Source organism: Oncorhynchus tshawytscha, linkage group LG11 (genome assembly GCF_018296145.1).
Source record: "Oncorhynchus tshawytscha isolate Ot180627B linkage group LG11, Otsh_v2.0, whole genome shotgun sequence".
In the NCBI taxonomy this organism is placed as follows: Eukaryota; Metazoa; Chordata; class Actinopteri; order Salmoniformes; family Salmonidae; genus Oncorhynchus; species Oncorhynchus tshawytscha.
In genome coordinates, this window is record NC_056439.1 from 54,916,910 (window position 1) to 54,936,441 (window position 19,532).

Below are 19,532 nucleotides of genomic sequence, written 5' to 3' on the forward strand. Positions count from 1 at the left end.
CAGTAATGTAGTGATATCTACCACAACCCTTTATAGAACACAGCTACAGTAATGTAGTGATATCTACCACAACCCTTTATAGAACACAGCTACAGTAATGTAGTGATATCTACCACAACCCTTTACAGAACACAGCTACAGTAATGTAGTGATATCTACCACAACCCTTTATAGAACACAGCTACAGTAATGTAGTGATATCTACCACAACCCTTAACAGAACACAGCTACAGTAATGTAGTGATATCTACCACAACCCTTTATAGAACACAGCTACAGTAATGTAGTGATATCTACCACAACCCTTTATAGAACACAGCTACAGTAATGTAGTGATATCTACCACAACCCTTTATAGAACACAGCTACAGTAATGTAGTGATATCTACCACAACCCTTTATAGAACACAGCTACAGTAATGTAGTGATATCAATTCAATTCAATTCAATTCAAGGGCTTTATTGGCATGGGAAACATGTGTTAACATTGCCAAAGCAAGTGAGGTAGACAACATACAAAGTGAATATATAAAGTGAAAAACAACAAAAATTAACAGTAAACATTACACATACAGAAGTTTCAAAACAGTAAAGACATTACAAATGTCATATTATATATATATACAGTGTTCTAACAATGTACAAATGGCTAAAGGACACAAGATAAAATAAATAAGCATAAATATGGGTTGTATTTACAATGGTGTTTGTTCTTCACTGGTTGCCCTTTTCTCGTGGCAACAGGTCACAAATCTTGCTGCTGTGATGGCACACTGTGGAATTTCACCCAGTAGATATGGGAGTTTTTCAAAATTGGATTTGTTTTCAAATTCTTTGTGGATCTGTGTAATCTGAGGGAAATATGTCTCTCTAATATGGTCATACATTGGGCAGGAGGTTAGGAAGTGCAGCTCAGTTTCCACCTCATTTTGTGGGCAGTGAGCACATAGCCTGTCTTCTCTTGAGAGCCATGTCTGCCTACGGCGGCCTTTCTCAATAGCAAGGCTATGCTCACTGAGTCTGTACATAGTCAAGGCTTTCCTTAATTTTGGGTCAGTCACAGTGGTCAGGTATTCTGCCGCTGTGTACTCTCTGTGTAGGGCCAAATAGCATTCTAGTTTGCTCTGTTTTTTTGTTAATTCTTTCCAATGTGTTAAGTAGTTATCTTTTTGTTTTCTCATGATTTGGTTGGGTCTAATTGTGCTGCTGTCCTGGGGCTCTGTAGTGTGTGTTTGTGTTTGTGAACAGAGCCCCAGGACCAGCTTGCTTAGGGGACTCTTCTCCAGGTTCATCTCTCTGTAGGTGATGGCTTTGTTATGGAAGGTTTGTGAATCGCTTCCTTTTAGGTGGTTGTAGAATTTAACAGCTCTTTTCTGGATTTTGATAATTAGTGGGTATCGGCCTAATTCTGCTCTGCATGCATTATTTGGTGTTCTACGTTGTACACGGAGGATATTTTTGCAGAATTCTGCGTGCAGAGTCTCAATTTGGTGTTTGTCCCATTTTGTGAAGTCTTGGTTGGTGAGCGGACCCCAGACCTCACAACCATAAAGGGCAATGGGCTCTATGACTGATTCAAGTATTTTTAGCCAGATCCTAATTGGTATGTTGAGATTTATGTTCCTTTTGATGGCATAGAAGGCCCTTCTTGTCTTGTCTCTCAGATCGTTCACAGCTTTGTGGAAGTTACCTGTGGTGCTGATGTTTAGGCCAAGGTATGTATAGTTTTTTGTGCTGTAGGGCAACAGTGTCTAGATGGAATTTGTATTTGTGGTCCTGGTGACTGGACCTTTTTTGGAACACCATTATTTTGGTCTTACTGAGGTTTACTGTCAGGGCCCAGGTCTGACAGAATCTGTGCATAAGATCTAGGTGCTGCTGTAGGCCCTCCTTGGTTGGTGACAGAAGCACCAGATCATCAGCAAACAGCAGACATTTGACTTCGGATTCTAGCAGGGGAGGCCGGGTGCTGCAGACTTTTCTAGTGCCCTCGCCAATTCGTTGATATATATGTTGAAGAGGGTGGGGCTTAAGCTGCATCCCTGTCTAACCCCACGACCCTGTGTGAAGAAATGTGTGTGTTTTTTGCCAATTTTAACCGCACACTTGTTGTTTGTGTACATGGATTTTATAATGTCGTATGTTTTACCCCCAACACCACTTTCCATCAGTTTGTATAGCAGACCCTCATGCCAGATTGAGTCGAAGGCTTTTTTGAAATCAACAAAGAATGAGAAGACTTTGCCTTTGTTTTGGTTTGTTTGATTGTCAATTAGGGTGTGCAGGGTGAATACATGGTCTGTTGTACGGTAATTTGGTAAAAAGCCAATTTGACATTTGCTCAGTACATTGTTTTCATTGAGGAAATGTACGAGTCTGCTGTTAATAATAATGCAGAGGATTTTCCCAAGGTTACTGTTGACACATATTCCACGGTAGTTATTGGGGTCAAATTTGTCTCCACTTTTGTGGATTGGGGTGATCAGTCCTTGGTTCCAAATATTGGGGAAGATGCCAGAGCTAAGTATGATGTTAAAGAGTTTTAGTATAGCCAATTGGAATTTGTTGTCTGTATATTTGATCATTTCATTGAGGATACCATCAACACCACAGGCCTTTTTGGGTTGGAGGGTTTTTATTTTGTCCTGTAACTCGTTCAAGGTAATTGGAGAATCCAGTGGGTTCTGGTAGTCTTTAATAGTTGATTCTAAGATCTGTATTTGATCATGTATATGTTTTTGCTCTTTATTCTTTGTTATAGAGCCAAAGAGATTGGAGAAGTGGTTTACCCATACATCTCCATTTTGGATAGATAATTCTTCGTGTTGTTGTTTGTTTAGTGTTTTCCAATTTTCCCAGAAGTGGTTAGAGTCTATGGATTCTTCAATTGCATTGAGCTGATTTCTGACATGCTGTTCCTTCTTTTTCCGTAGTGTATTTCTGTATTGTTTTAGTGATTCACCATAGTGAAGGCGTAGACTCAGGTTTTCCGGGTCTCTATGTTTTTGGTTGGACAGGTTTCTCAATTTCTTTCTTAGATTTTTGCATTCTTCATCAAACCATTTGTCATTATTGTTAATTTTCTTCGGTTTTCTATTTGAGATTTTTAGATTTGATAGGGAAGCTGAGAGGTCAAATATACTGTTAAGATTTTCTACTGCCAAGTTTACACCTTCACTATTACAGTGGAACGTTTTACCCAGGAAATTGTCTAAGAGGGATTGAATTTGTTGTTGCCTAATTGTTTTTTGGTAGGTTTCCAAACTGCATTCCTTCCATCTATAGCATTTCTTAATGTTACTCAGATATCTACCACAACCCTTTACAGAACACAGCTACAGTAATGTAGTGATATCTACCACAACCCTTTACAGATAGAACACAGCTACAGTAATGTAGTGATATCTACCACAACCCTTTACCGAACACAGCTACAGTAATGTAGTGATATCTACCACAACCCTTTATAGAACACAGCTACAGTAATGTAGTGATATCTACCACAACCCTTTATAGAACACAGCTACAGTAATGTAGTGATATCTACCACAAGCATTTACAGACAAGTTAAATGTGATTCCCATTTCAGAAGCCTCATTTCTTTACAGACAAGTTAAATGCCCGTTCATATCTCCAGAGAAGGTTTTGTGTCGGTAGTTACAGATCTGTAGTGTACCCTAAACAGACAGCCAAACAAATAATGCCATAGCCGAGGCGCTTTCAAGCGGCCATTTTCCATTTATGTCTGAAAAGAATAATCGATAAAGGCTACTGTGATTTCATATTATGAGGCAAAAACTAAGAGTAGGCTACCCCATCCTCGCAAGACTGGCCCGAAGATACAGTACCTCTGTATTCCGGAGACATCGGTGCCATAAATAGGAAGGAGAGAGAGGAAGGGCAGGTTTCTGTGCCCATATGCCCATATGTTTCGGTAATCTGCATCTCATCATGTATTGTCTTGCGTGCCTTTCAAATTCACCAAAGTAGCCTAAAGTTCACCTATCCTATTTCATTTGAATTACACAAATTTCTCAGGCCTTTATAGCTTATTGACTATTACACATAAAATAATATGTTTCGTGATAACTGCATTGTGATTTTTAATTCAGTGAATTTTTCTTAACGTTAAGGACCTCAACTTCGTTTTAACGTTTAAATGTTCACACCCCTTTAGTGCCTGCTGAGGATAGTATTGTAAGGACCTGACTAGATCATAAAGGAACAATTGTCCAGACAGAGGGTTGAGTTAATGAATTGACGGTTAATTCAACCAACTTTACACAGGCTACTGTTTGGCCGTAGCCCACGCCAAATAAATGAAAGATACCCCACAAGCAAATCGTGACCTTCTCTTGTGAAGCCTAGACGTAAGAGAGAGAACAAAGGCTAAACCTGGTCTTAACTTCCAATGCTCCATCCCCCTGCCCAACCCCCCTCCACGCCCCTCCACCAACCGCCAGGTGCCCGGCATCAGAACATCCCAGGCATTCCCGTGATTGGCAAATAGCAGGTTGATTGGCATGTCGGACCCCGCGAACACTGGGAACTGGTAAGTACAACACAACCACCTACTAGCCTAACACATAACACGGGTCGCTACAGTATCTTCTGGCCTGGGGAGTTTTGCCTGCTGAGGATCTTCTGTCCTGGGGAGTTTTGCCTGCTGAGGATCTTCTGTCCTGGGGAGTTTTGCCTGCTGAGGATCTTCTGTCCTGGGGAGTTTTGCCTGCTGAGGATCTTCTGTCCTGGGGAGTTTTGCCTGCTGAGGATCTTCTGTCCTGGGGAGTTTTGCCTGCTGAGGATCTTCTGGCCTGGGGAGTTTTACCTGCTGAGGATCTTCTGGCCTGGGGAGTTTTGCCTGCTGAGGATCTTCTGGCCTGGGGAGTTTTGCCTGCTGAGGATCTTCTGGCCTGGGGAGTTTTGCCTGCTGAGGATCTTCTGGCCTGGGGAGTTTTGCCTGCTGAGGATCTTCTGTCCTGGGGAGTTTTGCCTGCTGAGGATCTTCTGTCCTGGGGAGTTTTGCCCTGCTGAGGATCTTCTGTCCTGGGGAGTTTTGCCCTGCTGAGGATCTTCTGTCCTGGGGAGTTTTGTATATTCTGAATCAAGGGTGGATGGAGAACAATCCACAATCCTCAATTCTATCAACATGTTAAATGTGCAACCAGAGGGAAACAATTCTAGACCACCTGTACTCCACACACAGAGACGCATAAAATGCTCCGACCACAACTCTATCCTCCTGATTCCTGCTTACAAGCAAAAATTAAAGCAGGAAGCACCAGTGACTCGGTCTATAGAAAAGTGGTCTGATGAAGCAGATGCTAAACTACAGGACTATTTTGCTATCACAGACTGGAACATGTTCTGGGATTCTTCCGATGGCATTGAGGAGTACACCACATCAGTCACTGGCTTTATCAATAAGTGCATTGAGGACGTTGTCCCCACAGTGACTGTACTTACATACCGCAACCAGAAGCCATGGATTACAGGCAACATTCATACTGAGCTAAAGGGTAGAGCTGCCGCTTTCAAGGTGCGGAACTCAAACCCGTAAGCTTACAAGAAATCCCGCTATGCCCTGCGACGAACCATCAAACAGGCAAAGCGTCAACACAGGGCTAAGATTGAATCGTACTACACCGGCTCCGACGCTCGTTGGATGTGGCAGGGCTTGCAAACTATTACAGACTACAAAGGGAAGCACAGCCACGAGCTGCCCAGTGACACAAGCCAACCAGACGAGCCAAATCACTTCTATGCTCGCTTCGAGGCAAGCAACACTGAGGCATGCATGAGAGCATCAGCTGTTCCGGATGACTGTGTGATCACGCTCTCCGTAGCCGACGTGAGTAAGACCTTTAAACAGGTCAACATTCACAAGGCCGCGGGGCCAGACGGATTACCAGGACGTGTGCTCCGGGCATGTGCTAACCAACTGGCAGGTTCTTCACTGACATTTTCAACATGTCCCTGATTGAGTCTGTAATACCAACATGTTTCAAGCAGACCACCATACCACCAGACCACCAGACCACCACGTCTGTAGCCATGAAGTGCTTTGAAAGGCTGGTCATGGCTCACATCAACGGCATCCTCCCGGATACCCTAGACCCACTCCAATTCGCATACCGCCCCAACAGATCCACAGATGATGCAATCTCTATTGCACTCCGCACTGCCCTTTCACACCTGGACAATAGGAACACCTATGTGAGATTGCTGTTCATTGACTACAGCTCAGTGTTCAACACCATAGTGCCCACAAAGCTCATCACTAAGCTAAGGACCCTGGGACAAAACACCTCCCTCTGCAACTGGATCCTGGACTTCCTGATGGGCCGCCCCCAGGTGGTGAGGGTAGGTAGCAACACACCTGCCACTCTGACCCCCCCCAAAAAACTATTTTACGCTATAAAAGTAGCAGACAGACACCGGTTAGCCAGGCTGATTGAGGTAGTATGTACATTTAGATATGGTTAAATTGACTATGCATATATGATAAACATAGAGTAGCAGAAGCGTAAAAGAGGGGTTGGCGGGTGGTGGGACACAATGCAGATAGCCCGGTTAGCCAATGTGTGGGAGCACTGGTTGGTCGGGGCAATTGAGGTAGTATGTACATTAATGTTTAGTTAAAGTGACTATGCATATATAATAAACAGAGAGTAGCAGCAGCATAAAAGAGGGTTTGGGGAGGGTTGGCGGGGGGGGGGGAACACAATGCAAATAGTCTGGGTAGCCATTTGATTACCTGTTCAGGAGTCTTATGGCTTGGGGGTAAAAACTGTTGAGAAGCCTTTTTGTCCTAGACTTGGTACTCCGGTACCGCTTGCCATGCGGTAGTAGAGAGAACAGTCTATGACTGGGGTGGCTGGAGGTCTTTGACCATTTTTAGGGCCTTCCTCTGACACCGCCTGGTATAGAGGTCCTGGATGGCAGGCAGCTTAGCCCCAGTGATGTACTGGGCTGTACACACTACCCTCTGTTGTCGGCTTTGTCGTGCCCTCTTCATGACTGTGTTGGTGTGTTTGGACCATGTTAGTTTGTTGTTGTGGACACCAAGGAACTTGAAGCTCTACCTCAGTGGTCACCAACCGCTTGACTGGTCAATCTCCAAGGCATTAGTAGTCGATCTCCAAGGCATTAGTGGTCAATCTCCAAGGCATTAGTAGTTGATCTGCAAGGTATTAGTAGTAGATCTCCAAGGTATTAGCAGTCGATCACATTTTAGTACTGTTAGGGGTAGATGCACTTGATTTAGCATCCCTAGTGCCGAGACAGACACATGAACCATTTCATGTGTCTGAGTGTAGAATTCTGCCCAGAGAGAAAATCAAGTGCACCTATTGGCCTAACACTGGTCAATCAGATAGCTCAAATCACCGTGTCTGCACAGTTTCCTCGAACCATAGGCTGTAATAAGAAGCCTCTAGTACACAGCAAAGTTGAAACTGTGAGATTCCAAAACTTTTAAATCCGTGACTAGAGAGAGACTCAACGAATACAGGACAGAGCTGTTGTTTTTCTGAGTAAGTTCATGTTTAAGTTGTTATTCTGCACTGTCAACACTTTTATAAGCCATAAAATGCACATTCTCCCTACTTCCACTGACACTACAAAAAGGACTGCAGTAGAAATGAATGAGAATAGGACAGGGTTTACAATAAGCTTGTTATTATTTTTTAATATTGAGGAATATTTCACCTTCTCTGGTTACAGGAGTAACAACATGAATTGATGCATGAGGCAGAAATAATGCAGTGCTACTTGAGTTTCGCCATCAGCTGGAAGACGGTCCCCTTTTCTCATCGGAGGGAGGGAGGGAGGGTTGGGAGATAGGGGGGACGGTGAGTCAGATGAAGGCCAATTTAGCCCTATCCATACAGGCCAATTTAGCCCTTTCCATATAGGCCAATTTAGCCCTATCCATATAGGCCAATTTAGCCCTATTGATATAGACCAATTTATCCCAATTCATACAGGCCAATTTAGCCCTATTGATATAGACCAATTTATCCCAATTCATATAGGCCAATTCCCACGAGTGCAAAGGGTTAAACAAAGTGTGGCTTGACTATGATACACTATATGACCAAACATGTATGGACACCTGCTCATCAAACATCTCTTTCCAAAATCATGGCCATTAATATGGAGTTGGTCCCCCCTTTGCTGCTATAACAGCCCCAACTCTTCTGGGAAGGCTTTCCACTAGATGTTGGAACATTGCTGCAGGGACTTGCATCCATTCAGCCACGAGCATTAGTGAGGTCGGACACTGATGATGGGCTATTAGGCCTGGCTCGCAGTCAGCGTTCCAATTCATCCCAAAGGTGTTTGCTGGGGTTGAGGTCAGGGCTCTGTACAGGCCAGTCAAGTTCTTCCACATATATCTCGACAAACCATTTCTGAATGGACCTCGCTTTGTGCACCGAGGCATTGTCATGTTGGAACAGGAAAGGGCCTTCCCCACACTGTTGCCACAAAGTTGGAAGCACAGAATTGTCTACAATTTCATTGTATGCTGTAGAGTTTCTCTTCACTGGAACTAATGGGACTTGCCCAAACTAGGAAAAACAGCCCCAGATCATTATTCCTCTTCCACCAAACTTTACAGTTGGCACTATGCATTCGGGCAGGTAGTGTTCTCCTGGCAGCTGCCAATCTCAGATTCGTCTGTCGGCCTGCTCCAGAGTCCAATGGCGGCGAGCTTTACACCACTCCAGCTGACGCTTGGCATTGCGCATGGTGATATTAGGCTTGTGTGCGGCTGCTAGGCCATGGAAACCCATTTCATGAAGCTTCCCGATGAACAGTTCTTGTGCTGACGTTGGTTCCAGAGGCAGTTTGAAACTCTTTAGTGAGTGTTGCAACTCTCAAATTAAAGCAGACAGTCGGCACTTTAACCTCATAGTCATTGTACAATTTAAAATCCAAAGTGCTGGAGTACAGAGCCAAAACAACAAACATGTTTTACTGTTCCAATAATTACGAAGAGCCCTTCTGAAAGTATTCAGATACCTTGACTGTTTCCACATTTTGTTTTGTTACAGCCTTATTTTAAAATGGATTATATAAATACAAATCCTCAGCAATCTACAGACAATACCATTAATGACAAAGCAATAAGCAGGTTTTTAGAAATGTTTGTAAATGTACTCAAAATAAAAAACAAAGACCTTATTTCATAAGTATTCAGACCTTTTGCTATGAGACTTGAAATTGAGCTCAGATGCATCCTGTTTCCATTGATCATCCTTGAGATGTTTCTACAACTTTATTGGAGTCCACCTGTGGTAAATTCAATTGATTGGACATGATTTGGAGAGGCACACACCTGTCTATATAAGGTCCCACAGTTGACAATGCATGTCAGAGCAAAAACCAAAGCCATGAGGTCGAAACAATTGTCCAGGATTGTGTTGAGGCAGAGATCTGGGGAAGAGTACCAAAACATTTCTGCAGCATTGAAGGTTCAAGAACACAGAAGCCTCCATCATTCTTAAATGGAAGAAGTTTGGAACCACCAAGCCTCTTCCTAGAGCTGGCCGTCCAGCCAAACTGAGCAGTCGGGTGAGAAGGGCCTTGGTGAGGGAGGTGACCAAGAACCTGATGGTCACTCTGACAGAGCTCCAGATTTCCTCTGTGGAGATGGGAGAACCTTCCAAAAGGACAACCATCTCTGCAGCACTCCACCAATCAGCCCTTGATGATAGAGTGACCAGACGGAAGCCACTCCTCAGTAAAAGGCACATGACCGCCCACTTGGAGTTTGCGAAAAGGCACCTAAAGACTCTCAGACCATGAGAAACAAGATTCTCTGGTCTGATGAAACCAAGATTGAACTCTTTGGCCTTACTGCCAAGCGTCATGTCCTCAGGAAACCAGTAAGACTGCCAGATGGTGAAGCATGAATCATCACTCCAGAGAACGTGTTTCCACTGCTTCAGAGTCCAATGGCGGCAAGCTTTATACCACACCAGCCGACGCTTGGCATTGCGCATGGTGATCTTAGGCTTGTGCGCGGCTGCTCGGCCATGGAAACCCATTTCATGAAGCTCCCGGAAAACAGTTCTTGTGCTGAATTTGCTTCCAGAGGCAGTTTGGAACTCTGTAGTGAGTGTTGCAACCGAGGACAGATGAGTTTTACGTGCTTCAGCACTCGGCTGTCCCGTTCTGTGAGCCTGTGTAGCCCACCACTTTTTGGAAAGGTGGCATCCTATGACGGTGCCACGTTGAAACTCACTGAACTCTTCAGTAAAGCCGGTGTTTGTCTATGGAGATTGCATGACTGTGTGCTCAATTTTATACACCTGTTAGCAACGGGTGTGGCTGAAATAGCCAAATCTACTAATTTGTCCACATACATTTGAATATATACTGTATGTTTCTTTATATATTTTGTCTAAAATTCCCCCTGTCATAAAGACCAACCATAAACTGTTTTTGTACAACCCAATACAATAGGGAGTTACGGTAGTGTAAATACACCCTCGTTGCTAAAAGCAGCTAGGGCAGATCCATTGAGACCAGCTCCATTTTGAAGTAGTACATTTTCTTCTTGAACTACTTATATGAGTTGGCAAATAAACTGAAAGGGTGCACACTGCCCTCTGGAGGGTGTTGTCTGAACAGGTTTAAAGACAAGGTTGGGGATTTACTGCCCCCTGGAGGGTGTTGTCTGAACAGGTTTAAAGACAATGTTGGTGATTTACTGCTCCCTGGAGGGTGTTGTCTGAACAGGTTTAAAGACAATGTTGATGATTTACTGCCCCCTGGAGTGCTGCCCCCGTGAAAGTTGAAGCCAACAGCGCAGTCGTGAGGCCCAGGTGACAGCATACTTCCCGGGTCATGATCTAGTGATGCTTTTAAGACAGCTGGGACCTCTGGTAAAAACGATGACATGACATCCGTGATGTCACAGAGTTTCTGTCTTGGAATTTATTGTTTTTAGGACCTTTTATCAACAGGCTTATTGATTTTAGAGAGCATGCATTTGTTTATGACTTACCTGAAAATTCAGCCCTCCAGAGGACTGGCCTGCTGCTTTTAATACGCAGTACCATCTTGATTTTATTTATGATCCTATTCCGCCACCTAGCGACACTTTAAAGGTACTGCATGTTAAGAACACATTTTATTGAGACATTGAAAGGGCACAAAGGAACTAAACAGTTAACTTTAACCCTACCGAATATAAAACCTAACATGCTTAGTCTAACCCACCAGTAACCCTAACCTGTCTAACCAACCAGTAACCGTAACCTGCTTAGTCTAACCCACCAGTAACCCTAACCTGTCTAACCAACCAGTAACCCTAACCTGCTAAGTCTAACCCACCAGTAACCCTAACCTGTCTAACCAACCAGTAACCGTAACCTGCTTAGTCTAACCCACCAGTAACCCTAACCTGTCTAACCAACCAGTAACCCTAACCTGCTAAGTCTAACCCACCAGTAACCCTAACCTGCTTAGTCTCACCCACCAGTAACCCTAACCTGTCTAACCCACCAGTAACCCTAACCTGCTTAGTCTAACCCACCAGTAACCCTAACCTGCTTAGTCTAACCCACCAGTAACCCTAACCTGCTTAGTCTAACCCACCAGTAACCCTAACCTGCTTAGTCTAACCCACCAGTAACCCTAACCTGCTTAGTCTAACCCACCAGTAACCCTAACCTGTCTAACCCACCAGTAACCCTAACCTGCTTAGTCTCACCCACCAGTAACCCTAACCTGTCTAACCCACTAGTAACCCTAACCTGTCTAACCCACCAGTAACCCTAACCTGCTTAGTCTAATCCACCAGTAACCCTAACCTGCTTAGTCTAACTCACCAGTAACCCTAACCTGCTTAGTCTAACCCACCAGTAACCCTAACCTGTCTAACCCACTAGTAACCCTAACCTGCTTAGTCTCACCCACCAGTAACCCTAACCTGTCTAACCCACTAGTAACCCTAACCTGTCTAACCCACCAGTAACCCTAACCTGCTTAGTCTCACCCACCAGTAACCCTAACCTGTCTAACCCACCAGTAACCCTAACCTGCTTAGTCTCACCCACCAGTAACCCTAACCTGCTTAGTCTCACCCACCAGTAACCCTAACCTGCTTAGTCTCACCCACCAGTAACCCTAACCTGTCTAACCCACCAGTAACCCTAACCTGTCTAACCCACCAGTAACCCTAACCTGTCTAACCCACCAGTAACCCTAACCTGCTTAGTCTAACCCACCAGTAACCCTAACCTGCTTAGTCTAACTCACCAGTAACCCTAACCTATCTAACCCACTAGTAACCCTAACCTGTCTAACCCACCAGTAACCCTAACCTGCTTAGTCTAACCCACCAGTAACCCTAACCTGCTTAGTCTAACCCACCAGTAACCCTAACCTGTCTAACCCACCAGTAACCCTAACCTGCTTAGTCTAACCCACCAGTAACCCTAACCTGCTTAGTCTAACCCACCATTCCTGCCGCAAGCTTTGGACCATTACACCAGATCATCGCAGCTAGCTAGCTGGAACCAAGTGGCTACCGTCTCAGTCCCGACGCAAGCACATTGAGTTAACCTTGAGCTAGGCCCATCTCCCGGCCAGCCGACAGAGTATACCAGCTAACTCTTGGGCTACAATACCTCTTTTCCCAATTGGCTTTGACCCTTTATTGTCGACATGGAGCCTCGCCGATCCATCATGACTGGTCTGCCGACATAATCTTCCGGTGTGGTTTCAACAGGCTTTTCCATTGCGATGTCACCGAAGACCCATCTGCTAGCCCCGGCCCGCTAGCTTTCCGAATGCTGCGACTTCCGCTCGCCTAGCATATTAGTGACTACTGGACTCACCTATTGCTGCTCATTGGACCCTATGATCACTCGACTACACAGCTGATGCCTGCTGGCCTGTTCATTAACACTGCACCTCATTTTGTTAATCTGTCGGCCCCAGCCTTGAACCCAGGTCCTGTGTGTACCTAACTGACCCTCTCTGCCCATTCATCACCATTTACTCGTTGTCGTCTTAGCTCTCCCGACCAACACCCCATGATTGCTTTATATCTCTAATGTCAATATGCCTTGTCTACTGCTGTGTTGGTTATTTACAATTGTTTTATTTCACTGTAGATCCCCCAGTCCCGCTCAACATGCCTTAGATAGCTCTTTTGTCCCACCCCCATGCATGCAGAGACCTCACCTGGCTTAACTGGTGCCTCCAGAGATGCAACCTCTCTCATCGTCATGCAATGCCTAGGTTTATCTCCACTGTACTCACATCCTACCATACCCTTGTCTGTATGTTATGCCCTGAATCTATTCTACCACGCCCAGAAATCTGCTCCTCTTATTCTCCGTTCCCAATGCACTAGACGACCAGTTCTTATAGCCTTTAGCCGTACCCTTATCCTACTCCTCCTTGGTTCCTCTGGTGATGTAGAGGTTAATCCAGGCCCTGCAGTGCCCAGCTCCGCTCCTATTCCCCAGGTGCTCTCATTTGTTGACTTCTGTAACCGTAAAAGCCTTGGTTTCATGCCTACTCCCTAAGTTTGTTTTACTCACTGCTTTAGCATACTCCTCCTCTGTTCCTCTGGTGATGTAGAGGTTAACCCCTAACACCTATTCCCCAGTCACTCTCATTTGTTGACTTCTGTAACAGTTAAAGCCTTGGTTTAATGCATGTTAACATCAGAAGCCTCCTCCCTAAGTTTGTTTCATTCACTGCTTCAGCACACTCCGCCAACCCTGATGTCTGAGCCTTGTCTGAATCCTGACTTAGGAGGTCTACCAAAAATTATGACATTTCCATCCCCAACTACAACATTTTTCGTCAAGATAACAGATCGCTGCCCACACCTGCTCGCCCGTCCAGCATCACTACTCTAGACGGCTCTGACTTAGAATACGTGGACAACTACAAATACCTAGGTGTCTGGTTAGACTGTAAACTCTCCTTCCAGACTCACATTAAACATCTCCAATCCAAAATTAAATCTAGAATCGTCTTCCTATTTCGCAAACAAAGCCTCCTCTCATGCTGCCAAAGATAACCTCGTGAAACTGACTATCCTACCGATCCTTGACTTCGGCGATGTCATTTACAAAATAGCCTCCAACACTCTACTCAGCAAATTGGATGTAGTCTATCACAGAGCCATCCGTTTTGTCATCAAAGCCCCATATACTACCCACCACTGTGACCTGTACGCTCTCGTTGCCTGGTCCTCGCTACATATCCGTCGCCAAACCCATTGGCTCCAGGTCATCTACAAACCTTTGCTAGGTAAAGCCCCACCTTATCTCAGCTCACTGGTCACCATAACAGCACCCACTCGTAGCACGCGCTCCAGCAGGTATATCTCACTGGTCACCCCCAAAGCCAATTCCTCCTTTGGTCGTCTTTCCTTCCAGTTCTCTGCTGCCCATGACTGGAACGAATTGCAAAAATCTCTGAAGCTGGAGACTCACATCTCCCTCACTAGCTTTAAGCACCAGCTGTCAGAGCAGCTTACAGATCACTGCACCTGTACTTAGCCTATCTGTAAACAGCCCATCTATCTACCTACCTCATCCCCATACTGGTATTTATTTATTTATCTTACTCCTTTGCACCCCAGTATCTCTACCTGCACATTCATCTTCTGCCAATCTACCATTCCAGTGTTTAATTGGTATATTGTAATTACTTTGCCACCATGGCCTATTTATTTCCTTAACTTACCTCATTTGCACTCACTGTATATAGACTTGTTGTTTTCTTTTGTTCTACTGTATTATTGACTGTATGTTTTGTTTATTCCATGTGTAACTCTGTGTTGTTGTATGTGTCAAATAGCTACACTTTATCTTGACCATGTCGCAGTTGTAAATGAGAACTTGTTCTTAACTGGACTAACTGGTTAAATAAAGGTGTTCTCAACTAGCCTACCTGGCTAAATACAGGTGTTCTCAACTGGCCTACCTGGTTAAATACAGGTGTTCTCAACTAGCCTACCTGGTTAAATACAGGTGTTCTCAACTAGCCTACCTGGTTAAATACAGGTGTTCTCAACTGGCCTACCTGGTTAAATACAGGTGTTCTCAACTGGCCTACCTGGTTAAATACAGGTGTTCTCAACTAGCCTACCTGGTTAAATAAAGGTGTTCTCAACTAGCCTACCTGGTTAAATACAGGTGTTCTCAACTGGCCTACCTGGCTAAATACAGGTGTTCTCAACTGGCCTACCTGGCTAAATACAGGTGTTCTCAACTGGCCTACCTGGTTAAATACAGGTGTTCTCAACTAGCCTACCTGGTTAAATAAAGGTGTTCTCAACTGGCCTACCTGGTTAAATAAAGGTGTTCTCAACTAGCCTACCTGGTTAAATAAAGGTGTTCTCAACTAGCCTACCTGGCTAAATACAGGTGTTCTCAACTGGCCTACCTGGTTAAATACAGGTGTTCTCAACTGGCCTACCTGGTTAAATACAGGTGTTCTCAACTAGCCTACCTGGCTAAATACAGGTGTTCTCAACTGGCCTACCTGGTTAATTACAGGTGTTCTCAACTGGCCTATCTGGTTAAATAAAGGTGTTCTCAACTGGCCTACCTGGCTAAATAAAGGTGTTCTCAACTAGCCTACCTGGTTAAATACAGGTGTTCTCAACTAGCCTACCTGGTTAATAAAGGTGTTCTCAACTAGCCTACCTGGTTAAATACAGGTGTTCTCAACTGGCCTACCTGGTTAAATAAAGGTGTTCTCAACTAGCCTACCTGGTTAAATAAAGGTGTTCTCAACTAGCCTGCCTGGTTAAATAAAGGTGTTCTCAACTAGCCTACCTGGTTAAATAAAGGTGTTCTCAACTAGCCTACCTGGTTAAATAAAGGTGTTCTCAACTAGCCTACCTGGTTAAATAAAGGTGTTCTCAACTAGCCCACCTGGTTAAATAAAGGTGTTCTCAACTAGCCTACCTGGTTAAATAAAGGTGTTCTCAACTAGCCTACCTGGTTTAATAAAGGTGTTCTCAACTAGCCCACCTGGTTAAATAAAGGTGTTCTCAACTAGCCTACCTGGTTAAATAAAGGTGTTCTCAACTAGCCTACCTGGTTAAATAAAGGTGTTCTCAACTAGCCTACCTGGTTAAATAAAGGTGTTCTCAACTGGCCTACCTGGTTAAATAAAGGTGTTCTCAACTAGCCTACCTGGTTAAATAAAGGTGTTCTCAACTGGCCTACCTGGTTAAATAAAGGTGTTCTCAACTAGCCTACCTGGTTAAATAAAGGTGTTCTAAACTAGCCTACCTGGTTAAATAAAGGTGTTCTCAACTGGCCTACCTGGTTAAATAAAGGTGACTATATTCCCTCTTTTTGAAACACTTCTGCTTCATCATGTTTATTTTATAGATGTTGGTGTGTATATACATGTATAAGTAGCTATCCCCAGCCTAGTGTACAGTATAGACCTCTTCATCATGTTTATTTTATAGATGTTGGTGTGTATATACATGTATAAGTAGCTATCCCCAGCCTAGTGTACAGTATAGACCTCTTCATCATGTTTATTTTATAGATGTTGGTGTGTATATACATGTATAAGTACATGTATAAGTAGCTATCCCCAGCCTAGTGTACAGTATAGACCTCTTCATCATGTTTATTTTATAGATGTTGGTGTGTATATACATGTATAAGTAGCTATCCCCAGCCTAGTGTACAGTATAGACCTCTTCATCATGTTTATTTTATAGATGTTGGTGTGTATATACATGTATAAGTAGCTATCCCCAGCCTAGTGTACAGTATAGACCTCTTCATCATGTTTATTTTATAGATGTTGGTGTGTATATACATGTATAAGTAGCTATCCCCAGCCTAGTGTACAGTATAGACCTCTTCATCATGTTTATTTTATAGATGTTGGTGTGTATATACATGTATAAGTAGCTATCCCCAGCCTAGTGTACAGTATAGACCTCTTCATCATGTTTATTTTATAGATGTTGGTGTGTATATACATGTATAAGTAGCTATCCCCAGCCTAGTGTACAGTATAGACCTCTTCATCATGTTTATTTTATAGATGTTGGTGTGTATATACATGTATAAGTAGCTATCCCCAGCCTAGTGTACAGTATAGACCTCTTCATCATGTTTATTTTATAGATGTTGGTGTGTATATACATGTATAAGTAGCTATCCCCAGCCTAGTGTACAGTATAGACCTCTTCATCATGTTTATTTTATAGATGTTGGTGTGTATATACATGTATAAGTAGCTATCCCCAGCCTAGTGTACAGTATAGACCTCTTCATCATGTTTATTTTATAGATGTTGGTGTGTATATACATGTATAAGTAGCTATCCCCAGCCTAGTGTACAGTATAGACCTCTTCATCATGTTTATTTTATAGATGTTGGTGTGTATATACATGTATAAGTAGCTATCCCCAGCCTAGTGTACAGTATAGACCTCTTCATCATGTTTATTTTATAGATGTTGGTGTGTATATACATGTATAAGTAGCTATCCCCAGCCTAGTGTACAGTATAGACCTCTTCATCATGTTTATTTTATAGATGTTGGTGTGTATATACATGTATAAGTACATGTATAAGTAGCTATCCCCAGCCTAGTGTACAGTATAGACCTCTTCATCATGTTTATTTTATAGATGTTGGTGTGTATATACATGTATAAGTAGCTATCCCCAGCCTAGTGTACAGTATAGACCTCTTCATCATGTTTATTTTATAGATGTTGGTGTGTATATACATGTATAAGTACATGTATAAGTAGCTATCCCCAGCCTAGTGTACAGTATAGACCTTTCCTTTGAATGGCTGCTGTCTGAAACTATTCTAACCGGTAGGTAGGCTTTGATTTGATTTGATTTGATTTAACCCTAACCACTGAGGAGTGGCTTCCGTCTGGCCACTCTACCATAAAGGCCTGATTGGTGGAGCCCTGCAGGGATGGTTGTCCTTCTGGAAGGTTCTCCCTTCTTCACAGAGGAACTCTGGAGCTCTGTCAGAGTGACTATCGGGTTCTTGGTCACCTCCCTGACCAAGGCCCTTCTCCCCGAATTGCTCAGTTTGGCAGGACGCCCAGCTCTAGGAAGAGGCTTGGTGGTTCCAAACTTCTTTCAGAATGCACTGTATAGGAAAGACATTTCAAAACAAACTTGATTTATTTATTTTGTTGACTATGTGTCTTTCCATGTATGAATCTGTTATTCAATGCGGCTTAGACTCTAGGTAATTTCTTTCTGATTGAGCCGACATCTGAAATGTGTCATCCCGAACACGGTAACATTGCCTTAAAGCTGCATGATCTACATGCCTGATCAGATTCAATCCAAGGATACAAAGCTTTTCACTATAAGATAATGTATCAGTTGTGAGCTCAAGATTTTTACGCTGACTTCACAACAGGCTTTTTGAAGATGTTGACGTTTCCAAGTCTTAAAGTCAGATACAGATATACTATTCTACTATTCTTGGCATCCCAGAACAGAAAATCTCTGGTATGTTACTTTCTATCCACAAGAAATGACAGTACATCAACACACGTTTCACTGTTCTTGACTGATTGGCTTATTTGGTAATGCAGGTAGTATGTTAGCGTCTTGGTAATGTATTAGGTTTCTGTGTTGTTTTAAAGGTACTGTATAAAGATTCCTGTTTTGTTTTAAAGGTAATGTATCAGGTTCCTGTGTTGTTTTAAAGGTAATGTATCAGGTTCCTGTGTTGTTTTAAAGGTAATGTATCAGGTTCCTGTGTTGTTTTAAAGGTAATGTATTAGGTTCCTGTGTTGTTTTAAAGGTAATGTATCAGGTTCCTGTGTTGTTTTAAAGGTAATGTATTAGGTTCCTGTGTTGTTTTAAAGGTAATGTATCAGGTTCCTGTGTTGTTTTAAAGGTAATGTATTAGGTTCCTGTGTTGTTTTAAAGGTAATGTATCAGGTTCCTGTGTTGTTTTAAAGGTAATGCATTCGGTTCCTGTGTTGTTTTAAAGGTAATGTATTAGGTTCCTGTGTTGTTTTAAAGGTAATGCATTCGGTTCCTGTGTTGTTTTAAAGGTAATGTATTATGTTCCTGTGTTGTTTTAAAGGTAATGTATTAGGTTCCTGTGTTGTTTTAAAGGTAATGTATTAGGTTCCTGTGTTGTTTTAAAGGTAATGTATTAGGTTCCTGTGTTGTTTTAAAGGTAATGTATTAGGTTCCTGTGTTGTTTTAAAGGTAATGCATTCGGTTCCTGTGTTGTTTTAAAGGTAATGTATTAGGTTCCTGTGTTGTTTTAAAGGTAATGTATTAGGTTCCTGTGTTGTTTTAAAGGTAATGTATCAGGTTCCTGTGTTGTTTTAAAGGTAATGCATTCGGTTCCTGTGTTGTTTTAAAGGTAATGTATTAGGTTCCTGTGTTGTTTTAAAGGTAATGCATTCGGTTCCTGTGTTGTTTTAAAGGTAATGTATTAGGTTCCTGTGTTGTTTTAAAGGTAATGCATTAGGTTCCTGCGTTGTTTTAAAGGTAATGTATTAGGTTCCTGTGTTG